This window comes from Cebus imitator, unplaced genomic scaffold (genome assembly GCF_001604975.1).
Source record: "Cebus imitator isolate Cc_AM_T3 unplaced genomic scaffold, Cebus_imitator-1.0 Scaffold286, whole genome shotgun sequence".
Classification (NCBI taxonomy): Eukaryota; Metazoa; Chordata; class Mammalia; order Primates; family Cebidae; genus Cebus; species Cebus imitator.
Genome location: NW_016107601.1, coordinates 2,811,725 through 2,837,545, shown reverse-complemented (window position 1 = coordinate 2,837,545; position 25,821 = coordinate 2,811,725). Strand labels below are relative to the sequence as shown.

Sequence of the window (25,821 nt, the reverse complement as noted above, 5' to 3'; positions counted from 1 at the left end):
AGAGAGAGAGAGAAAGAAAGAAAGAGAAAGAAAGAAAGAAAAAAGAAAGAAAGAAAGAAAGAAAAAGAAAGAAAGAAAAGAAAGAAAGAAAGAAAGAAAGAAGGAAAGAAAGAAAGAGAGAGAAAGAAAGAAAAACTGGGTTCAATTTCCTAGTAATAATACCTTTCACTCCTGAGGGTTCTGAGCATTGAATTAGTAGATATCTGTTGGGGTGGCTCTTAGTTCAGAGTTTCCCCATCTCTGGGACTGACACCACCAAGGCTTGCCATGGATTTTTCCAAGCAGCACAACCCTACCTCCTACCCAAACCCTGCCTGTGGTTTATTTGCATAGGGATGGACACCAATTGAAAACAGCCCAATCAGAATCGTTCCCTGGGTTTTTCTGAATTGGAACCAACAGAGGATTGTCTCTCTCCCCCTGATGGCAACAGCCCCTGCATGCTGGATTCGGGGGCTTTCTGAGCTGTGTTCCCCACCACAGGAAGGCCGTCTGTCTGTGGAAGAGAACGAAGTCTCCCTCTGAGAGGAAGGACAGAGTGTCATGGTGGTGTTTAAGCTCCAATTTCAAATGGCTTCTGGGTTCCTCCTCTTACTCCTGATTATGGTCCAGTATCTTTCTAAATCCCAGTGTGGCCGATACTAGTTTGATTCAAGTCTCTGTCACTTAGAACCAAGAGAATCCAGACTAATATAAGAGTCTTGCCTTCTTTGTGTTTCTTATCTGATTTCGTATTAAGTTTATTCTCCATGATGTTAGTATTGAGATTTCCAAACCTTCTGTGCCTCTACTTGAGACTCAGATGGTTAGCTACACCCAGGCATGCCACGAGGAGGTCCTTGAAGACCTAGACTAGTGTGGGTGCCTGTCTCCTGCAGGACAGGTTGGAGCTTCTCCTTTGTGTTGGCATCATGTCCTCTAGTTGCCTCTTAAAATATTTGTGAACAGCATGGTGCTCATCTGTCTGTTTTCTCTCCTAAGCTGTTTTCGAACTTCTCTGAGGACAGGGACAGTGTCTTAATCTCTATGAACAATTTCTAGAAATCTGATCGATTTCTGATTGATTACCTATGCCAAAAACAACACCTGGGACCTTGCAGGCACTCAATTTTATTTTTTCTTTGTTTATAGCAAAATGTCTTGCCAGATATTACAATCAGCTTCTCCTCACTTTTCTCCACATCCTCAATCACTGGAAATCGCAGAGAGTAGCACCACCTCTCTCAAAAGGCAGCAGAGTCTCTCTTAGATGCCTAAAATGTCTTTGAGTCACTGAAGGTGTTTTCTCTCCAAAGGGTTGGTATAGGTGCCCGTTAGAGGCACCTATAGAGGTAGGGAACTCAGCCTAGCATAGGGAAAGTGAGTTGCTTCAACATCTAGAAAAGGGGGCAGAGTACATTGGATGTTAAGGAGGGGCAGAGAGCTTTGGATGTTTAAGGTTTAAGAAAAAAAACAAAGCAACCGAACTGCAAAGGTAGAACCCTGGGAAGGAGGGAAAAAGGAGGTTCTGGACCCCAGAGGTAGAAGACACTGGAACCAACACCAGCTCAGTGCCTCTGTGGCTAGTGAGTACCCCAGTATGCCAGTGGGAAGAGCTGGGCGTTGGGAGCTGCATGGTGGGAGCAGGGAAGTGGGCTATTCTTGGCTGCAGCCAGCACTGAGGAAATGGCACTGTCCTTTCTTGGAGAAACCTGCCAGGCCTGTGCAGAGATCTGGACCTTCAAGGCAATTTTCCCTGGGGAATCACTTTCACGTGACAGATGATGCCACTCAACCAAGACGCTGTATTGCATAAGACAAGCAACAATGGCGGACTCAACAGGCTTCTGTAGTTTTCCTGACCTGATACACAAGGCTGTGAGGACCTCCTGGACAGTTGGCCAGGGAGCAGGATGGTGCCCGACTAATAAAGAGCCTCCAGCAAGGAGTTAGAAACAGTAAAAGTGCCATGACTAGATTCTGTATTCCATTTTCGAAAGACAGATACTACTGTCTACACGTGACGTTTGGGTCCACTCTGTTGTACTGTGAACAAAACTTCAGTATGTCAAAAGGGTGGGTCTGTTACAACATAGGAATGCCAGACGTTTACACAGTGTTTGTGTCTCACAGCAACCCTGTGAAGATAAGCAGGGCAGTTAGTGCTATCTCCATTTTGAAGGTGAAGAAATCATTGCTCAGAGAGATGGGGTGACTCGTTATTGTTAAAAGGACAGTTAATGCAGAGTGCTTTCCACTGTGCTGAGGCTTCTCCTTCACCAGGCAGTTAACAGACATCCCCCCAGCCCACTTTTTTCTTCTGTGGAATTTGGAGACCTGGGAGGCAGCGTGGAGGAGTGGAGAGAACACTTGGCTTCTTCGCAAGCCATATAGCTTCTGGTTCTACCCGTCAGCTGGCTGCATAGCTGTACGCAACTTCTTTCTATGGGACTTTTAGGCTTTCTTTTCCTTATCTTCAGGGATAAGTCAAATGACCTTAAAAGTCCTCTCTAGCATGAACATCTCTTGGATTTGGAGGTACAAAGAGAAAGAAATGGCTTCTAGGTGGGGTGGGACAATTAATTGCTGGTTGTCCTCCAATATCGAGCGTCCCTTTATTTTTAAAAATAAACTTTTAGTCTTGGGATGGTTTTAGATTTATAGAGTTATTGAAAGGATAGTGTAAAGTTTTCTATATATCCCATGAGAAGCTTCCTATATGAATACTTTATATTGGTACAGCACATATGTCACCATAAATAAACCAGTATCCAGGGCCAGGCACAGTGGCTCACGGTGGCTGAAGTGTTTATAATCCCAGCACTTTGGGAGGCCAAGGTAGGTAGATCACCTGAGGTCAGGAGTTCAAGACCAGCCTGACCAACATGGCAAAACTCTGTTTCTACTAAAAATGCAAAATTAGTCAGGCGTGGTGGTGCATGCCTGTAATCTCAGCTAATCCAGAGGCTGAGGCAGGAGAATCGCTTGAACCCCGGAGGCGGAGGTTGTGGTGAGCTGACATGGTGTTATTGTACTCCAGCCTGGGCAACAGGAGCAAAGCTCCATCTCAAAATAGTAATAATAATAGTAAACCAGAATCCAGTATCGATACGTTCTTATTAACTAAAGTCATGCTTTATTCTGTTTTCCTCTGTTTTCCCTAATGTCCTTTGTTGTTGTTGTTGTTGTGATTCCAGGATCGCAGCCAAGATGCCACATGACATTTATTAGTCGGGTCTCCTTAGACTACTCTTGACTGTGATAGTTTCTCAGTCTGTCCTTGTTTTTGATGATCTTGACAGTTGTGAGGAATACCGACCAGTTAGGTATTTTGTAGAATGACCCTCAACTGGGATTTCTGATGTTTTTCTCATGATTAGAGTGAAGTAATGTGTTTTGGGAAAGAGGACCACAGAGGTAAAATGCCATTCAAACCAAATTATATCAAGGGTACATACTACCAGCATGATTTATCGCTGTTGATTTAACCTTGATTACCTGGCTTCGGGTAGTATTTGTCAGATTTCTCCACTGTAAAGTTTCTTTTTTTCCCCTCCTTTTCCAAACTACTTTTGAAAGAAAGTCACTACACGTAGCCCACACTTAAAAGTAGGGAATTATGCTCCCCTTCTCTAAGGGTAGAGTATGTAAATAAGTTACAGTGTTTGAATTTTTCTGCATAGGAAATTTGTCTGTTCTCCTCTATTTATTTACTTATGAAATCATTTATTTTTATCAGTTGGACTCATAGATATTTGTTTTATACTTTGGGTTATAATCCAATACTACTTTAATTTATTTTGATGCCCCTTTCTTTTATGATCACTCTCTAATTTTTAGCAGAATATATGGCTATCATAAGAATACATTTCCCAAAGTCCCTTGCAGCTAGGTGTGACCATGCAATTAAGTTCTAGCCAATGCGATATGAGCAAGGGTCATATGTACAACTTCTTTCTTTTTTTCTCATGTGTTTGCTAAAATGTAGCATTGAGGCTATAGCTGGAGTAGTCATGGTAGACAAGAAGATGATCTTAGGAATGGAAGCCACAGATGGTGGTATGCTAAGATAAGGACTTGGTCTTGACCCCATAGAGCTCCATAGAAACCCTGGATGTCCTGACTGTATTTTACCTGAGATTGAAAGAGTTTCTAACTTGTGTAAGCTTCATAGTCTCGAGTTTTCTGCTACTCCCAGAAGAACCTAGTCCCAGCACAGTGTTCATAAGGCATATGTATTCTTGCAAGTGTGTACATATGAGTAAGGGATGACTTCAAGGAATGAAATTGATTCTTAAAAAGAAAACAGGCTGGGTGTGGTGGCTCATGCCTGTAATCTCAGCACTTCGGGAAGCTGACGCAGGGTGGATCACCTGAGGTCAGGAGTTTGAGACCAGCCTGACCAACATGGTGAAACCCCATCTCTGCTAAAAATACACAAAAAATTAGCTGGACGTGGTGGAGGGTACCTGTAATCCCAGCTACTCGAGAGGCTGAGGCAGGAGAATTGCTTGAGCCCAGGAGGCGGAGGTTGCCATGAGCTGAGATTCTGCCACTGCACTCTAGCCTGGGTGGCAGAGTGAGACCCCGTCTCCAAAAGAAAAAAAAGAAAAAAGAAAAAATTCTAATGTTGAAGTCCTAACTTCTAATACTTCAGAATGTAATAGTATTTGGAGATAGGGTCTTTAACAAGGTAATTAAGATAAAATGAGATCATTGGGGTGGGCCCTAAACCAATATTACTGGTGTCCTTATAAGAAGAGGAAGTTAGGACCTGGCTAATGGGTAGCATAGGGATAATTAGGATTGTTGGAAGAGAAATTGGCTGTGAGCTCTACAGTAACAACTGGATTTATCTTTGCATCTCCAGTGCCTAGCAAGGCCCTGTAGGAATGAATAAATGAATGCTTGAAAGAAAACCAGAATGAGAGAAGTTATCATGACACTAAGTGTCCAGAAGTCCTTCCCAGCCTTACCTTCCTTGAATAGTTGAGAGTTTGGGAATAGTTGAGGTTTTCTTGAATAGTTGCAAGTTTGAGAATGAAAAGGGGAGGGGAGGACATCAAAGACAAAGGAAGAGAATTAGCAAAAGAACGTGGTTATAAAATAACCTGATATAACTCTATGTTTTAGCACTCTGCTGTCTAATAGAGTAACCAGTAATCACACATGGCTATTGACATTTAAATTAACGAACATTTAAAATTCAGTTCCTTAGTCATACTGGCCGCATTTCAAGTGACCAGTGGCCACATAGTGCTGGTGGCTCCCATGTCGGACAGAATGGATGCAGCACACTTCCATCATTTCAGAAAGTTCTGTTGGACAGTGTGCTTTCAGGGTGAGGCGGAAAGGCAGCACAAGCTGGCAAAGTGGGTGGGATTGGATCAAAAAGGACTTTGTGCAGCATGCTTGAGAGCTCAGACTTGATCCAGAAATTGATGGGTAGCTGTCAAAAGGTTTTTAAAATTATAATAAGATACATTAATAAAATTTACAGTTTTAACATTTCTTAAGCGTAAATTCAGTGCCATTAAACACATTCACATTGTTGTGCAAACATTGCCACTATCCATCTCCAGGACATTTCCATCATCACAAACTGAAACTCTCTAGACCTCAAACCATAACTTTCCATTCACCCCTCTCCCAGCACCTGGTAACCACTCTCCTACTTCCTTTCTCAATGAATTTGACTATTCTATGGACCGTGTAAAAGGGGAATCATATAATACTTGTCCTGGCTTATTTCACTTAGCATAATGTTTCAAGGGTCATTCATGTTGCAGCATGGATCAGAATTTTCTTCCTTTTTAAGGCTGAATAATGTATATACCAGATTTTGTTTATCAGTTCATCCATTAATCAACATTTACTTTGCTCCCATTTTTGGATATTGTGATATTGTGGATCCGTGACATACAGGGGTGGTGGACATGTACTGTGCTCCTGAACCAACAACATTTCATCCTCTGGGCCACAGTGATTGGCTCAGAGGCTAACATGTGAGCCAAGATGGACCACATTAGAATCACTCTGGTATTATATCGGAACTCTTAAGAACAGAGTTCTCTCTGCTTAGGTTGCTAAGCAGCTACAATATATACCTGGAGCTGCTAGTCACCATCTTGTCACTACAAGGAGAGCCTTCCTGAGAACAAACCAACATCAAACCCAGAGGACAGCAGAGTGAGAGTTGAAGATAGATGGACTCCTGTCTTCATCTGGACACCTGGGTTTACTTTCCAAGTTACAAGAACCAACAGATTCTCTCTTTTGCATATGTCAGTTTGAAACTGGTTTCTGACACTGACAGTAAAGAGGCCTGAAGAACACAGACTGACATATAAAGATTTGCATTTTTAAAAGATATATTGATGATTCTGGGAAGAAAAGATTTGAGAAGGCAAATCTGGAGGCAGAGATCCAGTTAGGAAGCTGTTACAATAGACAGAGAAAGAGATGGCTGTGATATCAGGTGGGACAGTACCAGCAGGGGCAGGGAGAAGGAGATGGGGTCCAATACATATTTAGGCTCAGAACTGTGTGGCTAATTGGGTTGGGCACTCAAGGAGTAGCAGGATGATCCCATCTTTCTGGCCTGGAGGTCTGGGGTTGGTGATGCCATTGGCTAAGATCAGCAATCCGTAGGGAGGTGTAGTATGATGGAAAGATGAACTATTCCGATCACGTTAAGTTTGAGGTGCCTGTGGGATGCCCAAATCGAGATGCTTAGCAGAAATTTGCATAAATGAGTTAGAAGATCAGGTGAAAGATCAGAGCTAGAGATGAAGGTCTGAGAGGCGTTGTCTGGCCTTTAGAGTCTTGGGGGTGAACTAGACAACGCAGAGCAAGCCTGTAGAGTAGAGGAGCAGGGTCACATTGGAACTCTACGACACTGGTGTTCAAGAGCCGTTTGACAAAAGAGGAGTCCACCCAAGAGATGAAGAAGGAACAGGCAGAGAGTTAGGAGGAGGCAGGAAATGTTACAAGGAGGCAGTGTTCAACCTGCCAAAAGCAATGGTGAGGCCATTCAAGTGAGGCTGGACAGGAGACCTCAGAGATCTCTAAGCAGGTGCCAGGCGAGAAGCAGTTTTTGCTCATCCATGCCTTGGGGAGGTAGTGCAGTGCCATGAAGTCAGACTCCACCTCTGCTCTGTAGTGCTGGGGAGATGCTGGGCAAGTCTCTCCACCTCTCTGAGTCTCAGTCTCCAAATCCATACAATGCAGATGGTATCTCATTTATGTAGGACTGTTGTGAGGCTTCGCTGAGACATTGATAAATCTCTAAATCCAGAGCCTGACACGTGACAGGCATTCCATGCATCCCAGCCTCTTACTTTCCATTCCTTTTATGTCAGAGATGTCTGGTGACCACACATCTGTTCGTTCTTTTGAGTTTGAGGAGAGGGAGGGGCACCTTGAAGTGTCTGGGCAGGGGCTAGATCTTAAGTCAGCCTCTGGCTCCTATAAAAGTTTAAATTAAGGGCAGCTTGAGGGGTCAGTAAGTAGTAAGGAAGCATAGGGAAGAGAGAAAGGGGGTGTAGGGATCTTGCTGATTGAGGATGGGGGTCCTGGGGTCGGTAAATGATCTGTGCCTCTGAAAGAATGAGCTGAGAAAAGCAGAGACCTGAGGGTCGGGGATGGAGCTGGTGCTGCCAAACAGTGGGCCACCAGTGGCCTGTAGGCATGGACTCCTATTCAAGGCAGAGGGCCATTCAGGAAGGCAGCACCCTGGCAGGGAAACTGTGGAAATGAAAGGGGTTATTTGCCCACATAAGGAGGATTTCAAGGGTAGGAGATCCTCCCTAGCAGAAAGTTCTTCCTATGCTGTTTTCTAGTTTCATAGGAGATATTGCCTGAATAAAGTGGACTTGGGGCTTGGAGTAATTCACACACACACACACACTCTCTGTGAGTAACCCATATCACCCGGTAGCCTGTAGCTGGAGTTACCCCTCCTTGTGTGCTCATGGAAGTCCCATTAGAAAAGCCTAGCTCAGTCCTACCTTACAGAAAGGGCAGAAGCAATAGAAGCTTACTCAGACTTTGTTAATATTTTTATTCCAATAACCTCTAAATAATATCCTATAAAAATATATTTTTTCTGTCATCTGTTACTTATGAGACAACAACAATAAAGCAATCTTAAAAATGATCTAATTTCACATTTCATGCCAAAATGCGGCCAAGAAGAAAGCTCCCAGCGACTGTTGTGTCTGCAAATGTAGATTTTCAATTTGTGAGTCCAGGTGGCCTCAGAGGGACTGATTCGTTGATCAGGCCTAGAGAGACTCTTTGCAGAAGGTGGGATAATGGATAAAGTTTTTTTTTCTTTTTGAGGATTTGAATTTTAAAAGATACAATTCCAAGGTTATTGCACATATATTTTTGTTCAATGAGTTGTGTAAATGGGTTCAGTCAATCAATATGATCATTTACATTAAAATAATGTTATTTCATTGGTTTCATGCCAGCCCCTGAGAGGTCTGAAGAGTGAGGAATCTCATTCATGCACCAGAGACACAAACAACTAAGAGCAAGGTTGGAGGGAAGTGAAGAACAGGCATTCCAGAGAAGGACTAGGGAATGATGGTTATGGTATCACAGAATCTGTGAGAGACAGAGCAAGGTAGCTTCCTAGAGTCCTGTGTGCACTGTGGTACAACAACCCAGGAATTCAGGGTTCAAAGGCATCAGGTAATGTCACCCCCTAAAATGAGTGTGTGCTGTACAGGGTTTTAAAAAAAATTTATTTTTAAACATTTTTTTTCATGCATGTTGTCTTTTAAAGATCTGGCTGTGACCCTTCGGCATATACTTCAAAGAGAGTGCAAGGGACCAGAAAGGCTAGAGATCTCCCCACAGTGTCTTGCTTGAAGCCTCTGGATGTTAAGCTCTAACTTTGTCTTTCTTACAGAATTATACCTTGTCTACCCATATGAAAGTATCAGGAGGCACAAAGTTGTATCACTTTCTTATTTTGACAACCTAAGAACTGATTGCTCTGACAACTGGGCTCTGAATTCACTGTTTAGCCCGAGTACCAGCAGATGGCGCCATTTGTCATTTATTGACGCTACTACCCAGGGATAAAGCATGGGGTTTCTTGCCTCTTTAATTTGGATAGTACTATAAGTAAAGTGTTTTCGACTGTTTATTATGCATGAGCCAAAATTCTATGAATGTGTAACATTTTCTCTTGTATTTCCTTTTCTATAACATCATTTAAATTCCTTATTAATAATTTAAAAATGTTCTGGATTTTAATCACTTTTCTCATCACTAAAATATCTGATGAAGATGTTTGTTCCCCTGCTGAAGGTGAGACAGAAAATACCATCAGCAAGGAAGGAAGAAGAGAAATCTCACTTTTAAACCGAGCTCTTCGCCCCTCTCGTGTCACCCCATCTTTTCAGTTTAATTGAATAGTATTTATTTAATTAATAAAAATATCTATCTAGTGCAGGTTTCAGAAATCCAAGGCTAGAATAGGCTGCCATTAATAAAACAAGCTTTTTTTTTATATCCAAGTTTAATTATGGTAGTGTGTGTTTGATTGCTTGTTACTGTAAATAAAAGAGATAAAGGCAGCCCTTCACTGGAGTAGCTCGAGAGCTGTGAAATATGTACCTAATTAAAACTATTGGTGTAAGAGGCTAATAAAGTACATGTGCCTACTAGATGTCTTATTCTAATGAATCTCGGCTAATTTGCTTTGACTGATGAATTTCGGTGTTAGTGGTAGGGGCTGAATAATTATGAAATTTATCACAAGATACAAGGACTCATTAAGGATTACTCAGGTTGAGTTAGAGGAATGTTTTCTTTGTCAAGAACACAGGCCTTGACCAACATAATTATGGCAATGCCAAAGAGTACCCAGATTCCAATCCAAACCCCAGTGAATGTTCAAGGCCAGGAGGGGCGCACATTTATGAATGAATGGGGGTGCGTGTGAGGTGGGGAGGGTGGACAGGACACTGCGTGTCACTCTGCAAGAGACACCTGTGTGGTACTTATACCTGAATTTTAAATAGAAGCATTCAGCACACACAGACCTCCTCATGGATGGCTCTGATGACGATGACTCTCTTCTCACCCTTTTATTGAAAATACTTCCCTACTCTTCATGAAGAAAAATACACAAGGCTAGCATTTATTTAGCAAGGACACTACTGTGGGAAGCCACATTCAGCTCCCAATTCTTTTTTTCCGCTCAGAAGTTTCAGCTCTCTGAGTCTCCAGACTTCAAATTAATCTGATTTCATTAACTTCTGGTGGCAGACTCCAAAACTGGCACCATGACTGGAGTCCGTTCGCATCACCAGTGTCACATAATCACTTGCACAATGCCCCAAAGGTAAAAGATATTTGTTTATCTTAGAACAGAAATTTTAATTGTTAGAATGCATGCTGCTGACAGTGCAGAGGAACAGTGTCTTCCCAAGACAAACCGACATCCTGCTTCTCACCATCCAGGACCCAGAGCTGAAGTGGAGGATGTACCTAGACACCTTTCTGAGGACAACTGGACACAGAGGCAGGAGTGGGCAGGCAGGACCCCCTCTTTGAGGATAGGAATGAATGAATGAAGGGCCACTGTGGGCCTGGCTGGTTTCAATCCCTTTCCCTGGGTACAAGGCAGGTCCCTGTGGTGGGGGTGGGGGTGCAGAGAGACGGCAATGCCCCAGCAAGTGACACTTGATGACACCCCAGCTGGAAGTCTTGTCAAACAAATGGAGAGTTATTTACCCCCCTACCACCAGAAATGGCTGTTCCCAGGGCTGAAATCAAGAGGGATGCCACAAGGTCTCACAGGGGTTTCGTGACCCTGACCTCAGGGCAATTACAGTGTGAGAGGATTTCCTCTTGTTCACATATTGGCATTAGTATGAACAAAGAACTTTCAACTCTGTGACATCAAACCAGATATAGAGATATATAAAAATGTGTGTATGTATACATAATGTACACACACACATAATTATGTTTCTAAATGTGATTTACAAGTAAAACAACTAGAAATTCAACTCATAGATGTCTTACCACTAAAGCTTTCAAATCAATTAACCCTCTGCTTCGTTCTTCTTTCCGAAAATAACTTTGAAACAAACTTTTCCAATTTACTTTCCTTTGAAGAGAAATGTCAGACACAACATTAAGTGAAAGCTCAACTTTTATGCCAAAGACCAAAACTTAACTGGATAACTTGTTGAATTTTACAATTCTTGTTGTCTTTGTCTTCTAACTCAAAAAGCCATCCCTTATTCAGCAAAGAAAACACCTCTGCGATTCAGGATAAGGCAAAGGGTAATGAAGGCTTTGGGGTTTTCCCTTCTCTCTCCCCACTTCCTCCTGACCCTTTTGCCTAAAATATGTAATAATAATTATAAATACTAAATGCTTACCGTGTACTGGGCAGAGGCTTTTATAGTTATGTAATTCTCACAAAAACCCTAAGAGGTAGGAGCTATGACTATTTCTTTCATTTTTGCAGAATAAGTTAATTTTGTACTCTAGTTCAGAGAGCAGAGGGAGTTTGCCGCACCCAGCCAGTAAGCGGTAGAGTTGGCCTCCACTCTGGGTCGGTCCGTCCATCTGTCTGTCTAACCTTTACGCAACACGGTTTTCTGATCAAAATATGCTCTGTGTTACCTTGAGAATCTTCTAGAAGTTTACCACCGTTTTGACTTTTTTTACCACTTAAGCAAAAAGGACTCGTAGCTCCAATACAAATTAATGCCAGATTTGTGGGTTCAAATGAAGGCACGTAATTAGCATCCGTGTGGAAGGCTTTGCTCAAGGGGCTGTGGGCGGACGGGAGGCTGGCACCAAACTGGAAACTGAGCCTGGGTGTCAACATTGGTGGGCCACTATTTTGCACACTTGTTTTCCTTCTGCCTCGGATCTGCTGTCTGTATATTGGGGGTGGCTGAACAGTACAGATGTCAAAGAGTTGAGATGCTACATTGAGGGGCCTGCTAGAAATCCCCAAACAGACCTACCTGCCTCCTAAACTTGCCTCTTCCCAAGGCATGATTTATATACACTGCCCTGTCTTTTACGGTTTCCTGAGTAAGCTGTTTCAGACTAAAATTTGTGTGTTATAAGCCTCAGCACGCATGATTTCTTAGGTTTTTAATTAGAAAACGTAGTTTTGACTTAATAAATTATGTGTGAGGTAAATTTACCATAATATAGCCTTATTAATCCCTTACAATTAAGAATTTACAGTTCTTTTGCTGAACTTGTTATTGAATTTCCCATGAGGACACTTGCACAACTGATTGTGAAGAAAGTTTTTAGCCTCTAACTAGCAAGCCGAAGTGGTAGAAGTGAGAATATGATTTAGGAAACAGCTTCCTATGTGGAGCCAGACTTCTCATTTTTGCAAACAATGTCTTGTTGAGGCCTTATAACAACTCTGTGAGATAGGTACTGTTGTTTCTCTTTTATAGATGAGGAAGCTGAGGGGCAGACCTTGAAGTAAGTTGACCAAGGTCACACAGCCACTAAGTGACAGAGCCAGGGTTTGAACCAAGCCATCCAGCTCTAAAATGCACTCTCAATGTCTCTTTCAATAATAACACATAGCATTTACCGTGCTTCTGCTGCCATCCTATGAGAATATAGTTTTATTACTATCTTTGTAGCTCATTTGTTCTCACAGCAACTCTATGAGGGGCTGAGGGGGGTGCTATTTTTTATTCCCCTTTATTATTTCCCTAATCTATAGAAGAGGAAACTGAAGCATAAAAAGCTGACACAACTTACTCACTGTTCCACAGCTGGTAAGGGGTGGAAGCGAGGCGGGTGCCCGGCGGGCTGCAGAGTCCCTGCTCATAGCCCTACCTGACACTGTTTCACCCTTTCCATGATTCCATCTCCCCGCCCCGTCCCATGCCCCACCCTGAGAACTTCAGCCACAGTAGATTTGCACCCTTCCTCTTCTCCAAATCCACCCTGTACTTCCCTACCGCAGGGCTTGGCTACCTCTGTTCTCTTGGGCTGTGTGGGTCTCTCGCGTTCTGAAGGCAGACAGGCTAGAGTTTGGCTCTTGCCTGGGCTGATTCTCAGCTATCCCTGCTTGTGAAGTGGGGCATATTCCCGCCACACAGGGCTATGTTGATTTTCTGGTGTGACACACATCAGAAGCTGATCACATATTAAGTGCTCAGAGAGTGTATTCATTTGTTCTCATGCTGCTAATAAAGACATACCCGAGAATGGGTAATTTATAAAGGAAAGAGTTTTAATGGACTCACAATTCCACATGACTAGGGAGGCCTCACAATCACGGTGGAAGATGAAGGAAGAGCAAAGGGATGTCTTACCTGGCAGCAGGCAAGAGGGTATGTGCAGGGGAACTCCTCTATATAAAACTATCAGATCTTGGCTGGGCACGTTGGCTTACCTTTCATCCCAGCACTCTGGGAGGCCGAGGTGGGCAGACTGCTTGAGGTCAGGAGGTTGAGACCAGCCTGGCCAACATGGTGAAAACCTGTCTCACCTAAAAATACGAAAACTAGCTGAATTTAGTATCTGAGACTACAGGTGGTGGGTACCTGCAGTCTCAGATACTTGGGAGGCTGAGGCATGAGAATCACTTGAACTCAGAAGGTTGAGGTTGCAGTGAGCTGAGATTGCACCACTGCACTCTACTCTGGGCGACAGTGTGACTCCATCTCAAAATAAATTAAAAAAATAAAATAAAATATAATGAATAAAATCATCAGATCTGGTGAGAGTTATTCACTATCATGAGAATAGCATGGGAAAGACCTGCCCCCCCCCATTCAATTACCTCCCCCTGGGTCCCTCCCACAACATGGGGGAATTATGGGAGCTACAATTCAAGATGAGATTTGGATGGGGACACAGCCAAACCGTATCATAAGGCTTCTACATTTTTTATATTCAAAGTCCAGTTCAGGTCCCTTCCTCTGCAAATTCCTCCCGTGGAGAGTATAATCAGCCAGCCTCTGAACCCCCAAAGTCCTCTGTGTATGTCTCTATTCAGCACTAATCACCACTTGCTTTGTATCATGGCTACTTCTGTGTGTGTCTGTCTCTCCCACTAGACCCTAAGGATTTTAGGGTCAGAGACTATGTCTTATTCATGTCCATGTCTCCAGATGCAATACCAGGACCTTATGCATTCAAGCTCTTTAAAAATTTTTGGTGAATTGAACTGAAAAACAGTGTGATGGAATTGTGAGCTCCATAAATTATGTGCTGCACACTCCAAGTAGATCTCTCAGGAAGGCTGGGGGTCACTGCCACTCTAGCAGTTTAGAGACAGAGCCAGGCCACCTCCTGTGTCATCTATTCCCACTCTCTATTCCCCACTGCTCAAACCAACAGCTTTCCCAACTGACACTTTCTTTTCTCAGAGTGTTTCAATTGCTGCAACATGCATTGAGAAGTCCCTGGGTTAGGCCACGTGAGTTTTGTGAGTGATTGGAGTAGCCTTGTACTATGATCTGAGTGTCTGAGTCTTCCTAAAATTCATATGTTGAAACATAATTCTCAGTGTGTTGGTATTAGGAGTTGGGGCCCTTGGGGGATGATTAGGTCATGAGGACAGAGTCTTGTGAATGGGATCGGTGCCCTTATAAAAGAAGCTCTAGAGAACATCCTTACTCCGTCTACCACTTGAGGACACATATAGAACCAGGCCCTCACCAGACACTGAATCTGTAGCCTCCAGAACTGTGAGAAATAAATTACTGCTGTTTATAAGCCACCAGTGTATGGTATTTTGTTACAGCAGCTCAAACAGACTAAGACACCCTCTGTCATTGGATTGATGGCAGATGTAGCAGACTTGCCCCTCTCTTAAGTCTCTTTCAAATGACCTTTCCCGAGGCCCAGAGATTCTGACCTGCAATTTTGGATTAAGAGCACTGTTTTCCAAAGTGTTCTAAAGAAATGGGGGCATGGGATATGCTGTCCAAGGCTCTATACCTGATGCTTACATCTCATGGCATAACTTGTTGGCAGCTTCATAGCAGACAGCAAGGCCCAAAAGGATGGGGACCTGGAGTGATCATCCTCTAACCTGAGGTCTAGGTGTGGGGGATGAGTGGGGAGAGGCCTATGTCAGTGAAGATGGCTGGGACACAGATAAGGCAGATGAAGCTGAGTCTCCTAGGCAGGGCATAGGGAATGGAAGACAGAGAAGGTGGGCAGTGAGGAAGAATGTTGCTGGAAGCCCTCTGCTTCCTTATTGTGCCAGGAGTAAACTTGGCTGAGGCCCGTCCTGGGTTTCCAGCTGGTGGGTGAAGGTCATCCTACAAAAGAAGACACTGAATTCCCAAGTTGCTCCATTAACAAGCAAAGAGGGAGCTAGGCAGTATACTCTGGCCATTAAAAGCTCAGACTGAGGGGACTTACAGACCCAGGTTTTGATTCTGGATCTGCTAGGAGCTAGCTCAGTGACTTGGGACAGTTACTTAACTCCTCTGTTCCTCACTTTCCTCATCTATAAAATGGGGACATAAATAATAATACCTCAGGAGTTTCCAAGGAGTATTAAACTTGGCTGAGATCTTCCATGGTAAGCACTTAATAAGTCTTACTAAGGGAGGCAGCCCCTGCTACCCTCCCCATCTGTGCCTGGTTTCCACTGCAGGCAGGACCAGACCAGCTGGAGAGGCAGCGATGAGAGCAGACAAGCTAAAACTTGGGCCTGCAGAATTCTCCAGTGTTAGTCCCAGGAGGATTGGATTTGAAGTGCTATCTGATTCAGGCTTCCCTTTTAGAGAGCAGAAAATAGGCCTAAAAAGATCACATAGCTAACAGGAGGAAATAGGCCTAGACAGATCATATGTGCAGATCATAGCCATGTAGAGATGGCCACATAGCTGAGGAAGTGTCAGAGCTGAGCTTCCAAGCTGGGGCTGTGGCTCACGGACAGTGGACTGTAAGTCAGAGGCGAGGCGATGGGAGCAGCAGGCTTTGTGGGTCATTTCCAATCCCATAGTAGTCACAATCCTCAGACCAAAAGCCTCAAAATTCTGTGCCCTATAGAAGGAGGAGGTGGCTTTCAGATGGCAGATTGTTTGCAGGCTGGCTCTCTCAGGTGAGGATGATTCCTAGGCACTTATTCAGTGACCCTGGCCCATTTTTCTTCTTTCCAATCCTCACCTTGTTATGGTGATGTTTTTATTGTTTTCAGGCTGGGCTTAGCCCTGGCCCCTCTGCTCCAGGCTTGTGGGTTTTCCCTTCCCCCATCCTCCTCTGCCCTCCCTGGTTTCTATCAGGAATAGGGAGTGATTGAAATTATTGATTCAATCAGTTTATCCTCCTGCCGAGATGCATCTTGGCTGGATCACTAATTCCGGGGCCAAGCCTCAGCACAGTCCACTGGCTTCCCCTGCTCAGCACAAGGGGCAATTGGAGCTGCAGAACCTCCTGGGGTATCATCAGTGAAGACCGGAGGATTTGACTGGTAATAGGCTCCTGGTTCTCAATCTGGCAGCTGCAACTGAATCCGGGAACATAGAGACACATCCAGCTTCTCTGAAGGCAAAGCCCAGCAGCTTGGTCCATTGTAAACGAGGCCGACTCTCAAGCTCCCAGTTACAGTTCCCACTCCTCACTGGTACAAGAAATCTCTCTGCAGATATTCCTTCCTATAGAATGGAATGATTTGGAATCACAAGAATGAAGACATTGCTGTTTCTTAAGTGATAATAAAAGTAACATCATGGGGGCAATTTTGGCAGCCAAGTGACTGGACTTATTGTAAATGCCTTCCTATTTTACTAAGTCTCTTCAGTTTCCTTGCCCGCCCTCATTTATTTTACAGGAATTCTGTGTAGCTGAAGTAATGTGCATGAATATTGCGTAACGTTCTGTGGACGGATACAATATTGTAGAAATAATTTAATTGACGACCTGTAATGAAAAGAGCGCTGGGTAAGTAGCCTTGGTTGCAGTTTCTCTCTATATTTTTACATCGCCAGGGATAGCGCTGTTGACGTGAATAGGCCAGTATTGATTTCATTTAAAATTTTCAACATCTGAATGATGTGAGCAGTGATCTGTGGGAAGATACTGTGGAGTTGTCGGCATAGCCCCTGCTAACAAAATACCATTTAAAAAGGATTTTTCTATTAGCATTCACAAAGTGAAGACAGAATAAAAAGGGTTATGAGAATGTTAAAATTTTCACTGACCAAAGAAATATGAAGTCACCATCTTCATTTTACTCTTAATTAATTGAGTTATTGGACCTTATATAAGCCTCTGTTAAATTCCTAAAAGAAAGCAGGCAGGGGCCTTGAGGTGGTTGTATAGAATACTTTGTTTTCTAAAGGGAGTGACTGACTTCAATCACCCCATGAGAAAGTCTCTAACGGCAGTCAGACTCCCCCAAGAAATGGATTTCAAATGCGGCAGCAACTCCTTAATGCTGCCCTGTTAATGAGTTCCGACTCAGTGGTTATGAGTTTCCATCATTTAACAACAGTAGCACAAATTAGATTTTCAAACTTTCAGAGATGCAGTTTCTCGGGACGCCTGAGTCTACCAGTCAGGTCTCAGAAGATTGGCGGGAGATAGACGCTGGGCAGAGGAGGGGAGGACTGATTTTTAAAAGGCAACCCTGTGGCAAACTGGGGACAGTGATTGGGTTCCATTTCTGGGTAGCGGGGGTTTCAGATTCTCAGTTTGCCCAAGAGATAGGTTTGTTGTGAAAGTATGGACCAAGGCGGAGGTAGCAGTGAGCCAAGACTGCACCACTGCACTCTGCCTGGCGACAGAGCAAGAGACTACGTCTCAAAAAAAAAAAAAAAAGGGAAAGTATGGACCAAGTGGAAGTCGGCAGCTCCTGCCTTCATCCTTTCATTGGCCTGAAAGTTAAGGTCAGAAGGATGGACAAGTCTGGCTAAGCGCAGACATCTAAGTCGCTGGAGTGACAAAAAGCCAACTCTTGAGCATCTGCAGCTTTCCTGCCTTCTTAATGACAAGCTTTAGCTCACGTATGGCAAAGGGATTTGAAGGGAAAACTCAGGAAAGGAGCTTTCCAGAATCACTGGTGACAAATCTGATAGAAGAGCTATCTGAACGCCGTATTGCCTGGCTGTGGATTCTTCCAGAAAGCTGGCCTCAGTTGGGCTGCTTCAGGCTGTAGGACTCCCTTGCCTGCCTTGCCAAGTAGAGAGGGGATCTTCAACCCTGGACGAGGAGGCCCATGGAGGAGACCTGGACCAGTGCACACCGGGAAGTGAAGCGGGCCTTGCTAGATGCTGTTCCTAAGCGGAATGCACTAACCCTGGCTTCGGTTCTGGCAGCAGCAGAGGGGGAAGGGGCAGGGGAGGGATGAAGATGAAACGGAAGGCACAGCATGGATGCTAGGCTTCACCCCAAGGGCAAAAGGAAGTCAGAAAAATGTCTTAAACCAACAGAGACACATAGTTCTAAAATACACCCCATGTGTCTTATAAAAGCAGTGCCAATATTTTATTGACATTCTAAGCACACAACCTAGATTGACATATATGAATGATGTATAGTAAAACTATATATCATTTTTGTGGAACTCAATAAAGCTATTTTCATTTTGAATAGAAAGAACAATTTGAAAACTTTTTTTTTTTTAAAGCTGCATTGGTTACCCAGGCATGGTGGCTCACGCATGTAATCCCAGCACTTTGGGAGCTTGAGGCGGGTGGATCACCTGAGGTCAGGAGTTCGAGACCACTTCGACTAACATGGTGAAACCCCATCTCTGCGAAAATACAAAAATTGTCTGGGCATGGTGGCAGCTGCCTGTAATCTCAGCTACTTGGGAAGCTGAAGCAGGAGAATCACTTGAACCCAGGAGGTGGAGGTTGCGGTGAGCAGAGATTGCGCCATTGCACACCAGCCTGGGCAACAAGAATGAGATTCTGTCCCAAAAAAAAGGCCAGGTGTGGTGGCTCAACCCTGTAACCCCAGCACTTAGGGAGGCCGAGGTGGGCAGATCACGAGGTCAAGAGATCAAGACCATCCTGGCCAATATAGTGAAACCCCATCTCTACTAAAATACAAAAATTAGCCAGGCGTGGTGGCAGGCACCTGTAGTCCCAGCTACATGGGAGGCTGAGGCAGGAGAATCACTTCAACCCGGGAGGCAGAGGTTGCAGTGAGCCAAGATTGTGCCACTGCACTCCAGCCTCAAAAAACAAAACAAAACAAAAAACAATTGCATTGGCTTCACATCACTGACAGACTTCCAGAGAGGCTGCTCTAAGGCTAACAGGCACTGGCCAGGCATGTGCCTGGGGTAATTTTGTCAGACTGTTGTCTGTCCTCATTTTGATTGTCCTATTTGAGTCCCAGAATGGGCAACCAAAGCAAAAACTCCACCACAAATGCCTCCTTGGGAAGTTTTCCTCCAAAATCTCATGGCAAACTCACGTTCTGGAATGAAGCCACCCCATCGAATCACGGCTTACCACCTGTGCGCAAGAGTCTCCTCCTACAATCTGCCACTGATCCTGATGGTCCCGTAGTCAGAGGCCCACCGGCTCTGGGAAGTCCCCTGAGAGAGTCAGTAGATCATTATTTAACGTTGGGGTAACCATGGGATGATATTGTGTGATAATACTACGTTCAGGGACCCAGGAATCCTGAAATCCTTTCTGGTGAGCTACTGTCACTCTGAGGAGGGAAAGAAAATGAGAGAGAACAAGAAATGAATGGACATTATACTTTATTATTAGCCAGAGTTTTGGCCTTCAATCCCAATGCAGAGAAATCTGGAATGCTGGGTTGGACCGCATGGAAGGTGGACCCCCTGTGATGTGTCTCGCTCTGGGTAGCCGTAGATGGCAGAAGGCTTGAATGTTTGCTCTCTTTTCTTTCTCTGCACCCATGCACCTGCTTTGGAGTTTATGTTAGGATGCCAGAAAAGGCTGATCTACTGCACAGCAGACTGGAACAAGGAAGCAGAGAGACAGAGCAAGTCTGCTTGCAGTGCCTAGCAGGGATCTGGCTCACCTCATCCTGTGGGAAGGCCAGTGGGAAGCAGGGAGGGCATTTAAGGAGAGGAAGAAGTTGAGGAAAAAGGAAAGGGAAGCTGCCTCACATGTATATCACACCTGCCACAGCGCTGAAGAGGGCAAGATTTTACCCAAATGACTGAAGCTTTTGCCCCTGGAAACCAGGAGAGTGAGCTCCAATATCCTGTATCTGACTCATCAACCTGGTACCCCTGTCCTTGAATCCACATGTTGTCCCATTAGCTCAGTTTCCACATTAGCCACGAACAGTTTATCAGTGTGTCCTAAGCGTGGGACACTATATTTAAGGTGATTTGGGGTGTTCCATGGACACAGTTATTAAAATATATTGCTTTGTTTAGTAAGAAAATTATTCCATTTAAAAGACTTTCAATCCTTCATATTAATTCAAGGGGACTGTCTCAGTTAGTGCTACATGTCTTTAACACTTTTAAAATAATTTAGTTACCTTTTTTAACAGAAGCTAGGCCTCATCCTCAGAGCTCTCAAGCAGACACAGTATGTAGAAATAATTTAATAACATGTTTTTATTTATATATGTTATTAATTTAAGTGAAACAGATAAGATATAATTGTCCTCTTATGTTAATAATAGTCAAAAGCTATGTGTACTTACCAGGGGCCAGGATGTATTTTAAGTGTTTAATGTATATTAACCCCTTTAGTCTTCAACACAACCCTATAAGATAGACCTATTATTATTCCTATTTTACAGATGCAGAAGCTGAGTCAGAAAAAGGTGTAAATAGCGTGCCAGGCTTGCCCAGTTAGTCAGTGTTAAAGCCTGGATTCCAATCCTGTTATTCCGGCTCTAGAATGTGGGAGTTAATCACATGCCATCCTGGCCCTCTAATCAGTGGCCACTTGTGACGTGGGATGGGTGTCTTGCTTGGGCTCCCCTCACTTCAGCAAGGGGATTCATTCTAGCCCCAGAATCAGGGCTCTGGTTAAGTCCAGCTTGGCCATATTCGAGACCTAAGACCAGGGTCAAATCATTCTCTGAGCTTCTGTTTTCTCGTTGTTAACAAGAAAGCAAATAGTAATACCTACCTTTCTGGGCTGTTAGAAATGTAAGTTCAGCTTTGACAAATGATAGAATGCTCTCCAGATGTTCTTCTAAACAGAGAAAGGAACACGACAGCGGCAAATGAAGGACCTGGTTCGCACATGTCTCCTTCGTTTGCTGCCATGAGAAACTGAGGGGGTTACCACTGGAACTTTCACTTGTCCTATCTATGAAATAGGAGTTAAAATGGTACTGCTCTGAAGGAGATTTATTTTATATGCTATTCAAGAATCTCTAGGTTAGTGATCTGTGTCTTTGAGTGACACAGCTATTTTCAGAGATGAAACTGAATGGCCTCATGTCACTAGTTTTTAAAATCTCCATTTTTGAGAAATATTTTTTAAAGTTTTCGTATTATAAAGTTAATTCATACTTCATTCTAGAAAAGCACTAAATATAGTTAATGAAAAAGAAGGACTGTCATTAACACCTTGGTCTATAACCTTTCTGAGCTTTTTTACATATACAGGTTGAATATCCCTTACCTGAAATGCTTGGAACCAGAAGTGTTTCAGATTTTGATTTTTTTTTTTTTACTTTTGGAATATTTTCATTAGATTTATCTATTGGTTCAGCATCCTAAATTTGAAAATCCAAAGTCCAAAGTCATGCTCTCATGAGCATTTCCTTTGAGCATCATCTTGGCGCTCAAAAAGTTTTAGATTTTAGAGTATTTCAGATTTCGGATTTTCTTTTCTTTTCTTTTTCTTTTTTTTTTTGAGACAGAGTTTCGCTCTTGTTACCCAGGCTGGAGTGCAATGGCGCGATCTCGGCTCACCGCAACCTCCGCCTCCTGTGTTCAGGCAATTCTCCTGCCTCAGTCTCCTGAGTAGCTGGGATTACAGGCATGCGCCACCATGCCCAGCTAATTTTTTTGTGTGTGTTTTTAGTAGAGACTAAAAACACCATGTTGACCAGGATTGTCTCGATCTCTTGACCTCGTGATCCACCCACCTCAGCCTCCCAAAGTGCTAGGATTACAGGCATGAGCCACAGCACCCGGCCCAGATTTCGGATTTTCAAATTAAGGGTGTTCAACATACACATATATACATATATGTGCAAATATTTTATTTTTAAAAATGAAAATGAGATCAGATCAAACATATGGGGTTATTTTTAGTGTTGTTCATTTTAAGGAGACAGAGTCTTACTCTGTTGCCCAGGCTGGAGTGTAGGTGCTCAATCTCAGCTCAGTGCAGCCTCAACCTCCTGGGTCAAGTGATCCTCTTGCCTGAGCCTCCCAAGTAGTTGAGACTACAGGTACACACCATCACATCCAGCTAATTTTTTAATTTTTTTCTCTAAAGACAAGGTCTCAATCTGTTGCTCAGGCTGGTCTCAAACTCCTGGATTCAAGCGATTCTCCCAGCTTGGCCTCCTACAGTGCTAGGATGACATGCACGCACCATCACGCTGAGCCAAACATATGACTTTGAAACTACCTATTTCACTTAAATCTGTTCTACTCTCCCTTACCTTAGTCCATGTCTCTTCCTAAGAGGCAAACTTGCTTGCTTCTGAAGAGGAAACATTGAGGTTTCAATAGCAAACTCTAGCTTCCCTCGTTCTGAAGATTGTAAACGACGGGTCTTATGACAGCTGTCAAGAGCCATTAGTGTAACAAGATATCACTCCAAAGTCAGAGGGAAAATCCTTTTGTCTTTATGGAGTTTGATCCCTTTGTATATTTGGGGCCTCATCAAAGGGGAGTTTTGAGATAGTCTTGCTTGTTTTCCACATAAAACTCAGAAAATTGCTTGATTTAAAATGCAACTTTTGTTTCCTCTTTTCATTTGTCATTTCTGAAACATTTTTTAAAAGTGTTAAAACTAATGTTAAAACTACACTGCCATGTAGTAATAGTATTTTAGGTAGATGAAAATGCATCCTGGTAGAGAAACAAAGACACAGTTACAGTCAATGGAAATGGAAGAGGGGTAGATGTTGCTTCTGGTCTCAATCAATCTGATCTTATCTAATTTAACCAATTAAGCAATTTTGAATTTTGTAATTGTTCTAATGGGGAACCAGTGGAGACATTATGTTATTCTAAGCATGTTTTGTTATGATAACACGGGCCTTTAAAGATTTTTTTATGTCTTTTATTTTGAAAGTTTTGCACGTATTTGAAGTCTTGCCTGGTGGCCAAACCCTAGCGTTCTGTGGCTCTGTGGAAACGGACTCACCTCCTGCTCCTGGTATCCCACTCCCTCTGGCTTTAATTAATACCATACATAAAATTCCTACTCTCCAGCCAAACCACATCGGCTGTGATCTTGTCAGTTCTTATAAGCCAAAGAGAAACACATGCTCTTTCTTGTTATTGTTCAATCGTCTGCATCAGCTATTTAATTTCCAGAGGTACCTCATCTTGCTGTTTTGTGTTCCCCTTTCCTCCTTTCTGTTTATTTATTTGCTTTTTATGTTTTTTATTCCCAGAGAAAACTATAGGTAACAAATTTTGTGAATCTAATTCTGAAGGTTTTAATGGCAGATGTCTCAGTTCCTGGCAATCTGCTCTTTCTAAATTATAGCACAAGAACGATGAAGAATTTAAAAAGCTAACCTAGCATAACCTAGAGAGGGGTTTTAATTCGAACTAGAGCAACAGCTGAGAACCAGCACAGTCTCAACCATTCTCAGATGTACGTAACAGGTTGCATTGCTTCTAAGTATTCAACCCCTCTGGGCTGGGCCCAGTGGCTCACACTTATAATTCCAGCACTTTGGTAGGCTGAGGTGGGAGGATCACTTGAAGCCAGGCATTGGAGGCCAACCTAGGCAACATAGTGAGACCCTGTCACTAAAAAATTTAAAAAAAAATTTGACAGGTAATGTGCACTTGTAGCTCCAAACTACTTGACTTGAGAGGCTGAGGCAGAAGGATTGCTTGAGCCCAGGAATTCAAGGTTGCAGTGAGCTATGATCACACTGCTGCATTTCAGCCTGGGTGACAGAGTGAGATCCCAACAACAAAAAATGTATCAGGATTATATAATAATGCTTTTGTTGTTCTTGAAGTATGCAAAAAAAATTGTGAGTCACAGACTACTAAGTCTGGCAGTAGCCTCTGTTTAAGGACTGAAGCAAGCATACTTATATACAAGTACCTCTACTCATGGACCACATCTGTACCTACCTGCCTTACTCCCTTTTATGTAATGGCTCAGAACCCGCTTGTCCTTGTAGACATGATACTCAAACATGTGTACAAATCATCCCCATCACCATAACCATAACATCACCCAAATCCTGCTCGTTTCACTGACACCACCGGCAGCATCCTCCAAATACAAAGCTTATGTGCTGCCTATGTTATTGATATTGCAATAGTGTGTCATTTCTTAGTGCCCTTGCAAACATTTCTGGTACTTTAGTGCTTGGGTTTGGTTTCTTTCTTTCTTTTTGTCTTGCTAAGTACAAATTCTATATACTGTGATAAAGGAATGGAAAGAAACTGTGTACTTCTTTCCAGCGAACTTCTCTTGAGCTGGTAGAAACAAACTTGTTGAAAATCTTTAAATTCCCTGGCTTTCCTGTGAAAGGAATTTCACCTCTAATGCAGCATTAATGGGGTTTTGCACTGAATTGCCTTTTGGGGTTTGATTTGCCTTTTAGAGACGCTGGTGTTTGACTGCATGTTCAAACACAGCATGTATTCTTATGAGCGATGTGAGATTCAAATAAACACAACGAGTGTGTTCATTTTGATGACCTCCCCATCACACATTCAAATAAACACAAATGTTCTCAAATGTATAAAAGCAGCTGTGTTTATGTCAGCGTGCAAAGCACCAGATATATACATTCAGATTCACTCATCTATCTGGAACCATGTACCTCCACTCGTCGTTAAAATTTAGTGGAAAATCATGCATGGGGCATGTGTAATGTGCAATTTTCAACCATACACACATCTCTAAACAAATTTTCTTCAAGCATGTTACTGACATTTGTTCTAATTGAGGATGAAGCCTGGAGAAACTTTGAAGTTTCTGAAAACAAAACAAAGCAAAATGCAAGTTGCTACCAGAGGGCATGGCGTATCTAAAGTATTCTAGCAGAACCAGAAAGTAACCTTCCCTGACATTCAGAACAACCTTCTTTGCCTTTCTTTTATTTTTTTCTTCTTCTCTTCCCTACTTTTATTTCCTTTCCTCTCTTCCTCCCTTCTTTCTTTCGTTTAAGCAAAACTAAGAAAAGTTCTTCCTTCCCCCTCCACTTTTCCTCCCTGTCTTTCTTCTTATTTTTTTCTTCCTAGCAAAGTCATGCAAAATGCCAGCTCAAGAGTTAGGGGTTTTTTTCTTGTTTGCTTTAAATATCATAAATATGAGAAATGACAAATCTTTTTTTCAGAACCTCAGCTGGAACAGCTCAAGTATTAATGCCAGGTTAAGCTGCACTTTCTGCGTAAGAACCAACTTTGGCTTTGCAGGTCAGACTGAGACAACACTTCCATCTTGCATTGCTTCAAATGTAAGTACAGTTTGCGGGTCTCCAGGAAAATCCCCAGGCTCCATTTTCCTGGCAAATAGTCATAAAAAGAACACGAATAATACCTAAAGTTGATTGAGATCTACCTAAGAGCCAGGCACTGTTCTAAACATTTTGAATATTTGATCTCATTTAATTCTCAACCACCCTCTGAGAGGGGGACTCTTACTATCTTCATGTTATGCATGAGGAAGGACGAAGAGCTAGTCTTCTCAAGGTCACAGCACCAGTAGGTGATGGGGCCTGATGGACATGCAAGTTCCA

General features: G+C 43.1%; 1 long non-coding RNA gene across 1 annotated transcript in view; it reads left to right on the top strand.

Moving 5' to 3' along the window:
* The window catches only part of LOC119467415, a 99,206-nt gene extending 73,697 nt beyond the window's left edge, over positions 1-25,509 (top strand). The window contains exon 3 of the long non-coding RNA XR_005195951.1: positions 25,420-25,509. This is a non-coding gene — a long non-coding RNA (uncharacterized LOC119467415). The remainder of the gene's footprint in view (positions 1-25,419) is intronic.
* Positions 25,510-25,821: the final 312 nt, after the last annotated feature.